Consider the following 12,860-nt stretch of genomic DNA (forward strand, 5'->3'; position numbering starts at 1 on the left):
GCTGCTACCGGTTGCCTTTTCGCTCCAGTGGCAGGCCCGGCCCGTGGGAAGTTTGCCTCAGGGGTCTCCGGGCCTTCAAAGAAGTCCTAGGGGGCGGGGGATGCCACCCGGGCCGCCCCTCCCCGGGGCGGGCGACGAGGGGACCAGGCAACCCGGGTACAAAGAAAGAGCGCTCTAACAGTGTGTCGAATGACCTTGGAAACTCGGGACCATGTTAGGATTTAAGTCATCCCCACTGCCCTCCCCTTCCCCGCCGCTCTTCGGCCCCGAATCCGCCCAGAACCCCCCCACCCCCACCCCCGCGCTCCTTCACCACCGGTGCCTTTTTCTGCTTTTTCTTTAAGAGAGTTGCACGCACTCGACCCAGGAGGGGCCGCGCTGGCCGTGGGGCCCAGCCCTTCCCGCCGCGCCCGGGGCCGCCCTTCCCGCCGGAGCCGGCTGATTGATGGCCCGGCCACCCGGGTTCCCCGCCTCGGCTGGCCCGCGCGCCCGGCTGTGTGTTTTGGAAGCGGCGCAGCGGGCTGCAGCCCGGTGACGCCCGGAGCGGGCAGCGCCGCCCTTCCTTCCCCCCGGGCTGGGGCGGCGGCGAGGCGGCGGGTCCCTGGCGGGCGGGGAACCGAGGGCGCAGGGCGCAGGGAGGGGGCGCGGGCGGGGACTCCGGGGCGGGGGCGGGGGCGCGGGGCCGGGCCGGGCGGGGGGCGGGGAGCGGGGGGACAGAGGGCGGAGGCTCCGGGGCGGGGGCCGCGCCGCTCACGCCCAGCCCCTCGGCCGCGCCGCGCCTCGCCGGACAGGTTGGGCCGGCGGGGCGGCGCCCGGCTCGGGGGAATAATGAGTGTCTGTCAGGCCGTCCCCGGGTGACTGGGCGGGGCGGGGCGGAGGCGGCGCGGGAGGCGGGGGTGGCGGGGGAAGGGCGCAGGGCGGGGTGCGTGTTTGCGCGAGTGACTCGGCCGACCCCTCCGGCGGCTGCCTCCACCCAAGTGGGTGGGGACCCGCCCAGCCCGGGCGGCCGCGGCGGCTCCCTCTCCCCTCCCTGACCCTCCCACCCCGGGTCCCAGCCTCTACTTACCCCGCCAGCCCCGGGAGGCTCGCAGAGCGAGCGGCGCCGGCGTCATGTGACTGCCCGGAGTTGGTGCCAGGAGCCAGAGGGGAGCCAGGAGCGGAGCCGCGCGGAGCCGGGGCCCGAGCCGGAGCGCAGCGCGAGCGCCTGCCGCACGCGCGCCCGTCCCCGTCCCCGTCCCCGTGCCCTGCGGCCGCCACCGCCACAGCCGCCCGGGCTGGCACGCTGACATTACTGCATTCGCGGGGCTCAAGGCAGATCGGATTCGGGCCTTTATTTCTCGTCTGCAGCGCTCAGCACCGCGCCTCGAAAAGTAAGTCCCCTCTCCCTCACCTTTCCTCGCCCCGACTCCTGCTGTCGCCCGTTTGGGTTCGTCCGGTCTCGTTTTTTCCCTGGGGGGGGGGGGCCCGCAGTGAATGGGCTGGGGGGTGCAGCGCGGGGGTGGGGGCGCCTGTGGGCTTGGGAAAGTGCAACAGCTCCTCGAAGCCGGGGGTGGGGACGGAGGGAGAGGCGAGGGGAGGGGAGGGGGGACCCCGGGTTCAGCGGTTTAAAGTGTGGGATTCGAGGGAGCCACCGTGCGGATCCCGCGGTGTGGGGGACCGAGACCCGCGGCGCCCGCCGCGGCCCCGGCGAGGGCGCGGGCGGGGGCTCACCTGTGTGGTCCCCCGGCTGCCGCCCGCCCGCCCGCTCGCGATTCCCTCCAAAGCCTCAGAAATCTCAGTGCTCTCCGCGTGTGGCAACGTTGTTTGGAGAAAGGTAGCGCGGAGGCCGCGCACTCCTGCTCCTCCCCCTCCGGGTCCCCCACCCCCCGCTCCCATGCCCTCCCCACCCCGCCCCCCGCCGCCCCCCTCTTCGGACGGGGCGCGCGACCGCTCGCCCGCCGGAGCAAAACTTGGAGCAGCCTCCCGGGGCCTCTGGGAAGAAACTTGGGGCCATTGGGACTGAAGGCAGCATCCCATTCTCGATCCTGGAGCCCAAGAGCTGCCAGGGCGTCTGGATCCTCGGGGGCAGGAGAAAAGCGCTGGCCGGGTTTGGAGAGTCCTCCTCGGGGGCACAGAGAGAACCTGCCGCAGTGCCTGGAGCAAGGATTGCAGCGAGGCTGGAGGCGGAGAGCGCCTTAGGCAACTGCCTGCAGCGTTAGGGACTCAAGCCGTGTGGGGACGGAGACTGATCCCTGGACCTGGACCCTTGGGATTTACTTAACATTTCAGAGTGGCTTTCTTGGAGATGGCAGATAATACTTGGAATTGCCATAGCTTCTTTGGCAGATATCAGGGAGAATCTTCTGCTTTAAATCTTACAGCAAAACACAGTAATAATAGATGGAGAACATGTAAACTGGACTTATTTTTAATAAGTCAGGTTAAACGGAAATTGGAAATTGCACACCTTCTTGGATTTCACTAAAATAAACATTTTATACTGGATTTTTTACTAGCTCAGAATGTATTTTTTCACTAGCATCACCTAAGATACTCTAAATATATTGATTAAATTCTCACGAGAGTCTGGTATTTGGGGAGAAGTGTATTAATGGTATTCTGATTTCATTTACATTTAGTATCTAATTATTAGGCAAAATCTAGTAGGGGAACAGGGCAGTTGTTCATTATAGGTTTTTCCACTGGACACTTTTGTACCTTTTTTTTTTTTTTTTTTTTTTTTTTTAGTGTTTTCTGTATGAATTTGAGCAGCATTTTTATAAGAAATCCATCTGGATGATAATCCACCTAACCGGAGGGAAGACTTGCTTTTAGAGAACAAAACAATCTGATCACATTAACATCTCCAAAATTTGGCAAATTACTGTTTTTTTAAAGAGAGAGTGGACAAATGAGTTTCTCCTGGCTTGAATCATGGAGTATGTTAGTTGACTTGAGCCTGTTAACAGAAATCTGAAATGAGATGTTTGATTAAACTCCCTAGAGAAACTGATATCTCAATTTCTACAGTCAGTGGGGTCTGCAGCAGAAGTATTAGAAGAAAACAGCCTAATGTACTATTGTAGGTTCAGTAAAGATAGACTTTAAGGAACAGTTGGCTTTCATGAAGGAGAATGCAAGTGTAAAAATCTTAGTGTGAATAACAAAGCAAAGTAGCTGCTAAGACCACAAAATCTTGTCAGATATAAAACATGCTATTGTTTTTTCACTGCAAAGTTTCTAAATTAAAACCCAATCTTCTGGTTGCTATGGGCACGGTGATGCCTTTTTTTTTTCTTTCTTTCTTTTTTTTACCTGTAGTTTTGTCTACACACAGATTCTTAAGTCTCTGATAATGGAAACCTGAGTTGAACAGCCCTGGCTAAGTAACAGAATAGACATAATAATGGGGACAAGACTATGAATGGATTTTGCTACCTTAAATATACCTAAAGGAAAGTAGACATTTTAGGATATCTTATAAAAATCGATACTCTGTTGTATAGATTGTGTAACACTTTGGGGTTAAATGAAATGTCAGGAGCAGAATCATATTCTCAAAAGGTGAATTTCTTTCAGTGTGTGTACATGGAGAACAGATGTGCAGCTGTGTGCAGATAGGTTTCTAACTATGCAGTTGAAAAAGATGGTAAAATTTTGGGGTGATTTTAGATATCCCACTGTGTCTAGGAATTTCGTTCCGTAGCTAAGGGACACTTAAAACTGGTTCAATTTTCAGTTATGTGGGATAACCCAGTTGTCATCTGAATTCTTAATAGTGCTCTCTTCATTTTCCTCATGATGCTGAGACTGAACAGTAATCATTACCCCAACCCAGAATTTGATCATGGCTAGGGACCAGCCATTGGGATGGGGGAGAAAGAGACAAAAGAAATTGGAAGGGAGGCTGGTGTTAATTAGGAAGGTCTCTGCTGCCTGAATATGATAAAATCACATGTTCACTTATGATGTTTACTATATGTGGAAGCTCCTATTTGTAAATAGGGCAGGTCCCCTGTATAAAGCTGGTGTTATTATTCACACCCATAGAACAAACACCTCCACCCCCCTGTTGTTGTCTTAAAAAACTCCAGCTGCTCATGAATATAGGGTCAGGGAGGGCCGGCTAAATGTTTCTCTGTGCTTGCTCTCCAGTACAGCCAGCAGAGCTGTTTCCTGTTCTTTGTTTCAAGGCTGGGGTTTGCGTCATACATTCCAAGTGGCATATGTGTGCTCTTTCCTGTTTCAGGCTGTTTTCTGGTAGATCAGTAGCCCAGACCAGGCCGTGGTCCCTGCCCCTAAACTCCCGATCCCCACCCAGGGAGTTACCATGTCTCTACACACTTATGATTGCTTAAGATCCCTGTGTTATGTCATAATGAGGAGTCAGTTAACCTTTTTACATATACCCTTTGCTCCAGTGTGTTTCTATGAGTGAATAAATACTTGTACCTTTTTACATTTATCATGGCCAGATTGCAATTTGGAGACGTTTGTGTACAGATCCGCCAGAAATCTGAAGGAGGTTGCATTTGTTTTTCATTTCTTGTTTTGAGGTGGGAGGCTGTTTGTTTGGAGATGGGCATTTTGCCCTGAAGCTGTCAATTTTGGAGGGGGAATTACCACCTAAGAGTTTAGACGACCTAGCTGTTCTCTGAAGGATGTGGCCCACCCTTGTTCGCAAGGGAACACTGGAGCTCTAGGCAGAGGAGGCTTCACTGGATGGAGAGTCCAAGCTGTTTTGGCAGACTAGGCTTTTAGAAAAAGTGTTGAAACAAAACATAAGATATATTGAGAAAGTCCCAGGATCATTTCTTTTAAAGACAAAGCTATAAGCGCTAGGATAATTTTCCTAAGGACAAAGATGTATTCTACATCTGATCTCCGGCCTGTTTGAAGAATAAAAAGCCCAGAGAAAGGGAGAACTGGAAATGAGAAATTCATTTTAATGATAGTTTGGAAAAGTTTAATCTTATATTTTGAAAACAGAAGGAAAACACTCTTGTTTTTACTGTTTTACAACGCCAACTTTCTCATAATCCCACTTTTTTTTTTTTTTTTTTGTATATTCTGTCAGTTGCGGGAGAACACATTTCTGGGTTAACTCTTCAAAACCTACTAAATTTTTCTGTGGGTTCTTCAGAAACTAAGTTTTAAAGAAGTAGTTGGATAAGAAAACTAACCTGCAGGTTTCTTTTTAAACTTACTTTTGGGTTTTCTTATAACATCTAAAGGAATTATCTACAATGTTCTCTGATGGAATTAATTCAGAATTGCTAAGGCAGCAAATCAGACCCTATCCTCCCCAAAACTGATGTTAATAGTACTTTGGTTTTTAACTTCACATGCCACTGCATTCTTTCTTTATGTATGAAGGGAAATATATAATATGATGTTAGGAAAGCTACTAGAATCAAATAGAAGGCTATTGATGACCTTCCTTGAAAAAAGATGGGAGTTCTGGAAGCTTTCAATAACATTTTTCTTTCTCTTTTGGGAGAAGCGAACTTGAAATATTAAGTTGACTTGTAGCATAAGAGGCCTTTAAACCAAAATTTGTAAGTAACCCAAATTGAAGCAACTTTTTAAATTTTAGTTCCAAAGCTGTTAACAATGCAACTAGATTTAAGCTGACAATTTTTATTTGGCTTATTCCAGCTTCATTCTTGCCTCCCCATTTTGGGGAAAAAAGGGAGGAGTTTGGCTAATAGACATGATTAGGGTCTAATGTATTTTATCAGGAAAAGAAGAAAAAAACTTTGCAAGCTTTTAAGTACTAAGCTGAACAATTTGGGAAAATTATACCAGTTGATAGTTACTGTAATTACAAAAGGAAAAAATGGGAATAATCATTTTATTTCTTGACCATGCAAATCATTATTCCTAATTTAATTCAATTTTATTTCCATCTCCCCTTTAGATGCTTGCCTTCTTAATATTTCCAAGTCAATATTTTTGCTGTAAAGAACAGCTTTCTTAGGTCGTACTTCTTACTCTGTTTTTTCACACCAGTTGTGTTTAAGAAAAAATAAATATAAGCATCCTTTTCCTTGAAATACTAGGAATTACATTATTCTGGAAATTGGGTTTCTTTCTGAAGTGCTTCATATTTACTGGTTCTAGGTTTCAAAAAAAAAATCCCTAGAGGCATAAAACCATTGATATCTGATTTGCTAATGTGTAATGTTCTGGTCAAAATTCATCTTAGAGTGAATTGCAGGAGGATTGTGGTGCTTTTTAGCATTCTCATTTTCAAGCCTGATCTGTCCCTTTCTTAGACCCCAGTTCTCATCTGAAGCGGTAATGCCAGAGCTCGAGACAGGAAACCAGACAGCAGTCTGCCCTGATAAGGGAGAGCATTGTCTAAAGGAGGTAGCTTTGCCCCCCGCCCCCCCCCAACTCTCCTTCCTTGAAATTTGGTAGTAATGAAAAAGAGACACTATGCTATAGACACAGTTCTGCACCCTAACTGGGACTGTTTTCTCCCAAAGCAAAAGTATCCTTTTAATTGGATCTATGCTTTTTCTGGAATCTTACCTACCAGTTCAATGGAACATTAAAAATATATATATATTAGGATCCGTATATTTTGTATCCCTTGGTCAGGGTGTTCAATAGTAAAGTTCATTTTCTAGCAAAACAGGTTCCTGGAGCTTTTTGAAACTCCTTCTATTGTGCTGGCAGGCTGAATACATTATCATTTCCTCCATCTAATTATTAAGGGGAGCTGGAGACCGAATGTGGCAAGTTAAGTGGCCCTTCAGCCCATGCATTCCGAACAAACCTGGGTCTAACTCTTACCCTGAATTTTAGGAAGGGGGTGCTTTCCAAGGTAGCCCCCTGACCCAGAGGACTCTCAAGAGAGCCCAGCTTAGCCTGGGACATGCTTAAGGGGGTTACCAATCTCTGGAAGGCCTGGGGATCTCCAGGGATGGCCTGGGGCTAGTCTCAATCCAGATCAGTGGAGTTTGGCCAAATCTAGACATAAGAGATCAAGTGGACACTGAGGGCAGTGCATTCTACCCTGGAGAGCGACCTGTGAACGAACTGTGGGTTTTTTCTCCTTTGGCCTGTACACCTTCTGTCTACTAACCTCTGTGCTTCGGTCTAATCACTGAAATACACTCCTTCAGCTCTTCTTGTGCTTTATATCCTGCTACCTTCCAAAGCTTTGCACCCTAAAACTACTTTCCTTACCAACTTCAAGTTCCTATTCTGCTCCTTTCTCCAAACAAGGAAGATTTTCCTCTCCCGAGCCTCCCAAACTTTTCACACTAACTTTGCGTTTTAGGGTTTAGAAGATGATCTTCATGCTAGCTAGCTTCACTGGCCCCTGGCAAGTTTCACTAGTATGGCACCTGGTATACAATCATTGCAAGGCCCTTGCCCTTCTTTTTATCCTCACGTGTAAGAAGGGTAGTTTGACATCCATTCATTTATTCATCTCATAAGTATTTATTGAGCACGTACTCATTAGGGCTAATCTCAAATTATGTGCAGTCATTATTATTAGTTATGCCACAGGATGGAGTATGTCCCGAGTGATCTAACCTGAAAAGGCATTTTGAAATCTTAATTACCCTCTGGAACCTCCCCACGGCACTGCCTAACCTGGGCCAGCAGGCACTGCACACATCCCATACCCTCTGTTACCCGGGGAGTGACCCCAGTGTGAGATGACTGCTTAAAAAAACCCTTCCCATGGCCCAGACTCTAAAGCAGAGCAGAAAGTGCCCTGAGTCTGCAGGCAGGCAGATGCGTTCCTGGTCTTGGCTACAGCTCCAACCAGCTCTGCAAATTTGGGCGAGTCATTTCACCCCTGTTCCTCCAATTTCCTCATTCCTAAAATGGGGGTGAGGGCCTGACCCTTCCGCCTTTGTACAGCTATTATGATGGTTTCCGTATTTACTTGGGTAAAGCTGCCAGTTTTTTTCCGAGCAGTTTTATGGACCAATTGCAGGTGCACTGGCTAGGAAGAATAATAGCCTAGTTTGGGGCCTTCAGAATGTGTCTTTTGATCTTATGTCCAAGCGTGCACACTAAGACACTGGGTCAGCAGCAGGGGCCGGTTGAGAGGAGTTGAGTCGCCACTACTAGAACTACTGGGTCCCTGCATTCCACATCCCCTGTGGACAGATGTGTTCGAAGGAATCGCTAGCCCATGATCGCTGTTTGTGGTGTAATGTTGTACTCTGCCTGGGGAGGGAGCAGAGTAGAGTGCCAAGTTCACCACTTTTGAAGTCAGACTGTTTAGGGTTCAAATCCTGGCTGTACAACTTAGCAGCTGTATGACCACGGGCAGATTGCTTTACCTCTCTGTTCTGTTGTTCTCAGAAGTAATGGGAAAATAGTACCCACCCACCTGATAGGCACTCAGTGACACAGTCCATGTAAAGAACAGCACCTGGAGATTCAGTCATGAAGATGGTGATCATCCTGTGATGGCAGGAAACCTGTGACATCACCTAGCCCCTTGCTTTCCTTGGTCAATAGAAGTATCCTTAAAAAACCTACAAACTCTCTCTCCCTCCCCCTCCCTCCTCACGCAATATTGCCTCTTCCCTCCCTCTTTTTTTTTTTCCTCTTTCTTTTTTTTCCCCCCTCTTCTATTCTAGGTTTTAAAACAGAGGATGAGAGACCGTGACACTCGATTTGTTTAGAAGATCTCCCTGGGTAGGTAATACAAAATAACTGGAGGATGATACTAATAAGGTCTCTAGAGGACCCCTAACAGTCAAGTCAAGGGTAGGAGCTGTAACATTTTCTAAGAAAGTTTGGTTTAACAAGTTTCCTTTCAGGTTAGGCCCTCTAACCCCTGTTACTTACGTAGGGGGAAATTTCAAGTGTTCTCAAGGGCAAAAGGAAAAGCAAAGGCCGTGGAGGTCCTACTACGGGCTGAGTGCTCTTAGAGCCATTCCTCAGGCCTGCCAGAAAACTAGTGAGCCAGCCTCACCTCCTCTGAGGACTTGGGACGGGGGGGCGCCCATTTGCCACTAAGGAAGTGTAAGGCACTCCTGTCCTTCAGGTGCTCCCAATCCAGGTGGTGGTCTGAGACAAACCGTTTAAAAGACCCGCCCATCTAGGTAAGAAGGGGTGGCCTCAGATCAGCCGGGGCGCAGTCAGCCTGCTGCACTGCGTGGGGAGGGCCTTGAGCTGGTCTTTGAAGAATTAGGAGGATTTAGATAAGCCGGAAGGGGACGGGGCATTCCACACTGGTTGCCCAGCATCAGGGCCAAAAATGAACAAAGGCACGGGGGTGGGGGGAACGGGGTAGCCAGCGCGAGGGGCGCTTTGAGCAGGGGGGGGGGGGGGCAGCCGGTTAGAAAGGGGGTGCGGAGCATGGGTGCCTGGACCCACTCTGCACACCCTGGGGGTCCCTTTGGAGGAAGGTTTGTGAGCTTGGGTGACAAGAGGGCTTTGAGAACTGTCAGTTGCAAGTAGCAAGATCAGGATGAATTGGAGGGACCAAGGGACGCGGTGGGGAGACCAGTGGAGGGAAAATCCAGTAACACAGTCTTGAGGCACTGAGGGCCTGGCTCCCAGTAGCAGTAGTAGGGAATGGAAAGACAAGTTGGTGAGGAAGAAGACTTGAAAGATGACCTCTAGGTTTCCATGGTGAATGACCAGAAAATAACGCAAATGGGTTGGGGGGGTGGGGTGGGTGGGGGGCTGCAAGCAGCCTTTCTGAGGCAGGAGCAAGGAGAAGGAGGATTTGGGTTGGGGACATGTTGAATTAATTCTCTCACATAGCAGTGGTTCGAAATGCCTTCCTCTCTTCTCTTTTGTTTACTTTTGAAGCGTGAGGGCAGTATTAGCTCACGGTTTCACATCCAGAGGCTTGGTGGCTCTGAGAGGTAAAATTGTTAATGGAGGCTCCTCAGGAGCTGAGGGAATGAATTACCACCACCCTGACAATTCTTTCTGGTTATTTTTAAGGTTCCAGCCATCCCTGCTCAGGCCGGAATTTCCAGGAACTGGTGCTGACCGGAGCCAGTTGGCCCCTCCCAGCCTCCCACTGCCTCCCGGGTGGGGCCCCATGGGTGGAGGCCCCTTGGGGTAGAGTGGGGTGGGTGTCCAGCGATAGGGCACCAGTGGAGAGGCAGTGTGGCCTCACGCAGCCCGTCTGGGTTTGATTATATAACGCTTCTCAGAAGAGAATTGTGAGGGCTGAGCCTAGCCTCTTAAGATACGTACACTGAAGGATTGATTATTACACATCATGGGCATTTTTCAGTAAACTAAAACACAGAATTGTCTGAGAGCATAAAGAAGGAAAACAGCTGTGTAAACTTAGTAGGCAGAATGATTTGCATTTGCGAGAAAATTTCTTTAAGAAAGGTGTGGAATGCTACTAACCAGGTAGCCTTGAACTTGAGAGTTTACCTGAAGGATACGGGTTTGGGTTTCCCAGCTCCCACCCCTGCTTCCCCGGGCCTCGGTCTAGAAATGTGTAGGGATTTTGCTTGGTTGTTACCTTTGCACCTGTCCCTATTTACATGCAAAATCAATTGCTTCACTCGGTCTTTCCGAAGTACAGGGTGTGGACATACTCTTATCTGAAGCCATGTCCTGTTTGGACAAGTCGAACTCGCCTTGGCAACGCTCCATAGGGTGGAGCAAATGGGTGGAGGCAGGAAAGTAAAATTGGGTGGCTTGTTAGCAGAGAGAGGAGAGAGGGCGGATTGTTTGCTCACTGGATCATTATATTTAATCTAAAACTAAATAATTAACTTCTTTCCCATTTACAAAACATTTTGATGCAGAATAGCTAAATCTAATTTGTGAGGGGCAAAGATTTAGAAACACTCCATGGAATTTTTTCCTTTCAAACCAACAATAGAAGACAAAGGTAGGTGAAACTCAACCAGGAATATGAAAATGGGGGTGGGGGTGGGGGGCAGTTCCAGGAAGGTGCCAGCATCTGGCTGTTCTGGAAGGAGCCTCCAACTTAAAAATGCTTTCTCACATCTGTTGCCTGGCCCCCTGTACTCCTGGCCAGGGCCACTGCCATTAAATATTTGACTCTTCCGGAACTATGGAAGAGTTTGGGTACAGAAGTGAAGAAAGAAGTGTTTCTTTTGAGAGGAACTTCAGCTGCAAGGATGCCTGCCTGCCCTTTTTCTTCTCCTGATCAAGAATTACACACACACACACACACACACAATTTTTGGGTTTTTTTTCCTTTTATCCCCTGCAGTTCCTTTGGGGAGTAAAGGGTGAGGGAAGGCGGTGCACTTCCTCTTTTACATCCAAACTCGGGAGAGTTAAGGTGCTTGCAGATGGTGTCTCGCTTTGGTCTCACTGTTTTTCTCCCTACACCTTGCTGAGGTCAGCTGGGAAACAAAGATTACTACAAACAAGCCGTGTAGGAAAATGCAGGGACCCTTTGAGGATCTGAGGAAGAGATATGGAAAGTGCCCAAGAAGGGAGAATGTCAGAAGCAAATCTTGCTATATCACAAGAAACTTCGCTTCAGACACACACACACATTCTCTCTATGTCTCTGTCATGCTTCTCAGGAAGGGGCAATCACTTATAAGATTGTTTTTATAATAAAACTTGCTCTAGCTTCTAGACAAGCTACTTTCAAAGGAAGTTTGGTGACATCATAGCTACCTCTTACATTAAGGGCTGTGTTTGTTTCTAAGCTCTGTCCCTCATTTGTACCCTCGTAAAGCAACTGTCGGGTAGGGGGGTGGTGGTGGACTGGATAGGACTGTGAGATGGAACTATATTGCTTCTGAAACTATGTAAATGGATTCACCAAAGCTTTTAAATACATAAATCACACATTCTTTCATTTTGGCAAAAAATCTGGCCCTTATTTTGACTTCTGAAAAGTCCAAAGTGTAAGTAGAGAGAGTGAAGGGAAATCTTTCTGTTCCTTTTGGGAGAAAATTCAGTTGTATCAGCCCTTCCCAGCAAAATAAAACAGGGAAGATGACATTGTTCCAGTTATGGAAAATGATTTTGGCAAGTTAAATACAACTAAGATGGAAATGTATTAATGATTGGAAAATAGTTGTTAGAAAAAAACAGAACCACATTTGGGGCTCCTCATCTCTGGGATACCTACATAAAATGGTTACCAGAATTCCTGGGCCTGCTTAAAACCCACTAGGTTTAAAGACCCTGAGGTTGGCAAACTCATTTTACTTACTTCGTCCTTGGCTTCTAATACCTGTTGTAGTGCGCCACCTACTGGTTCTACTTAAGACTGCGGTCAGTGTTGGTGAACTAGATTTCCTACAGCATTTGCGTTTTACTTAGCCTTCTTTTCTAAGGAGGGCTGTATCCCCGGTACATGAGGTGCCCATGTGTAACAAAAGCCACCAGGTTCTAATTCTTTCAGTGCATAAACTACTTCTCAGTTCTACGGAAGGCACCTTGGAGACATTGCAGTCATTCTTCCGATTCTAGACCAAAATCCAAAGACAAGGTCAATGCCAGTAGCAAAAGTGGTCTCTTCAGAGATAGGCACAGTAGTTACAAAGTGTAAGTTTTCCTGAAAATCAATAAACAGAAGCCCGATTTGTGTTAATGTGTTTGATTCTCTTCCTAAATTTGGTTTCTTTCTAGCTTAGCTTCCCTCTCGTTTCTATTAAAAGTTTTAATTATAGAAGTAATACATTTAAAAATTGGCACAGAGATGTGTGTGAAGTTGTCCCATCCCACCGCCCCTCCCAGGAAGGGCTGTCTTGTGAACAGTTCAGAGTGTTCCGTTTTGTGTGTCCCTCACCTTCTCTTGTTCCATATCCTGTAGCTACCACTGAAAGTATAGTCAGTCATTTTAGAAACAACCAAATTGGGAGCAGAGTGTTAGTTAGACATGTAGATGGAACGATGAGTGAGTTTCCTTCTGTTTGCAGTGACACTCGAAT

At 48.0% G+C, this 12,860-nt stretch overlaps 1 protein-coding gene across 2 annotated transcripts in view; it reads left to right on the forward strand.

Annotated features, from left to right (window-relative positions):
- Window positions 1-986: 986 nt before the first annotated feature.
- KLF3 (KLF transcription factor 3) overlaps window positions 987-12,860 on the forward strand; it is a 31,646-nt gene continuing 19,772 nt past the window's right edge. Inside the window, exon 1 of one of the 2 annotated variants that reach the window (XM_049630432.1) lies at window positions 987-1,370. The gene's annotated coding sequence lies outside the window, so the exon portion shown is untranslated. Of the gene's footprint in view, window positions 1,371-1,525; window positions 8,653-12,860 lie in introns of those variants that run through there. The other variant, XM_049630433.1, reaches the window with a different exon arrangement.

The sequence above is a fragment of the Panthera uncia genome, chromosome B1 (assembly GCF_023721935.1).
Source record: "Panthera uncia isolate 11264 chromosome B1, Puncia_PCG_1.0, whole genome shotgun sequence".
Lineage (NCBI taxonomy): Eukaryota > Metazoa > Chordata > Mammalia > Carnivora > Felidae > Panthera > Panthera uncia.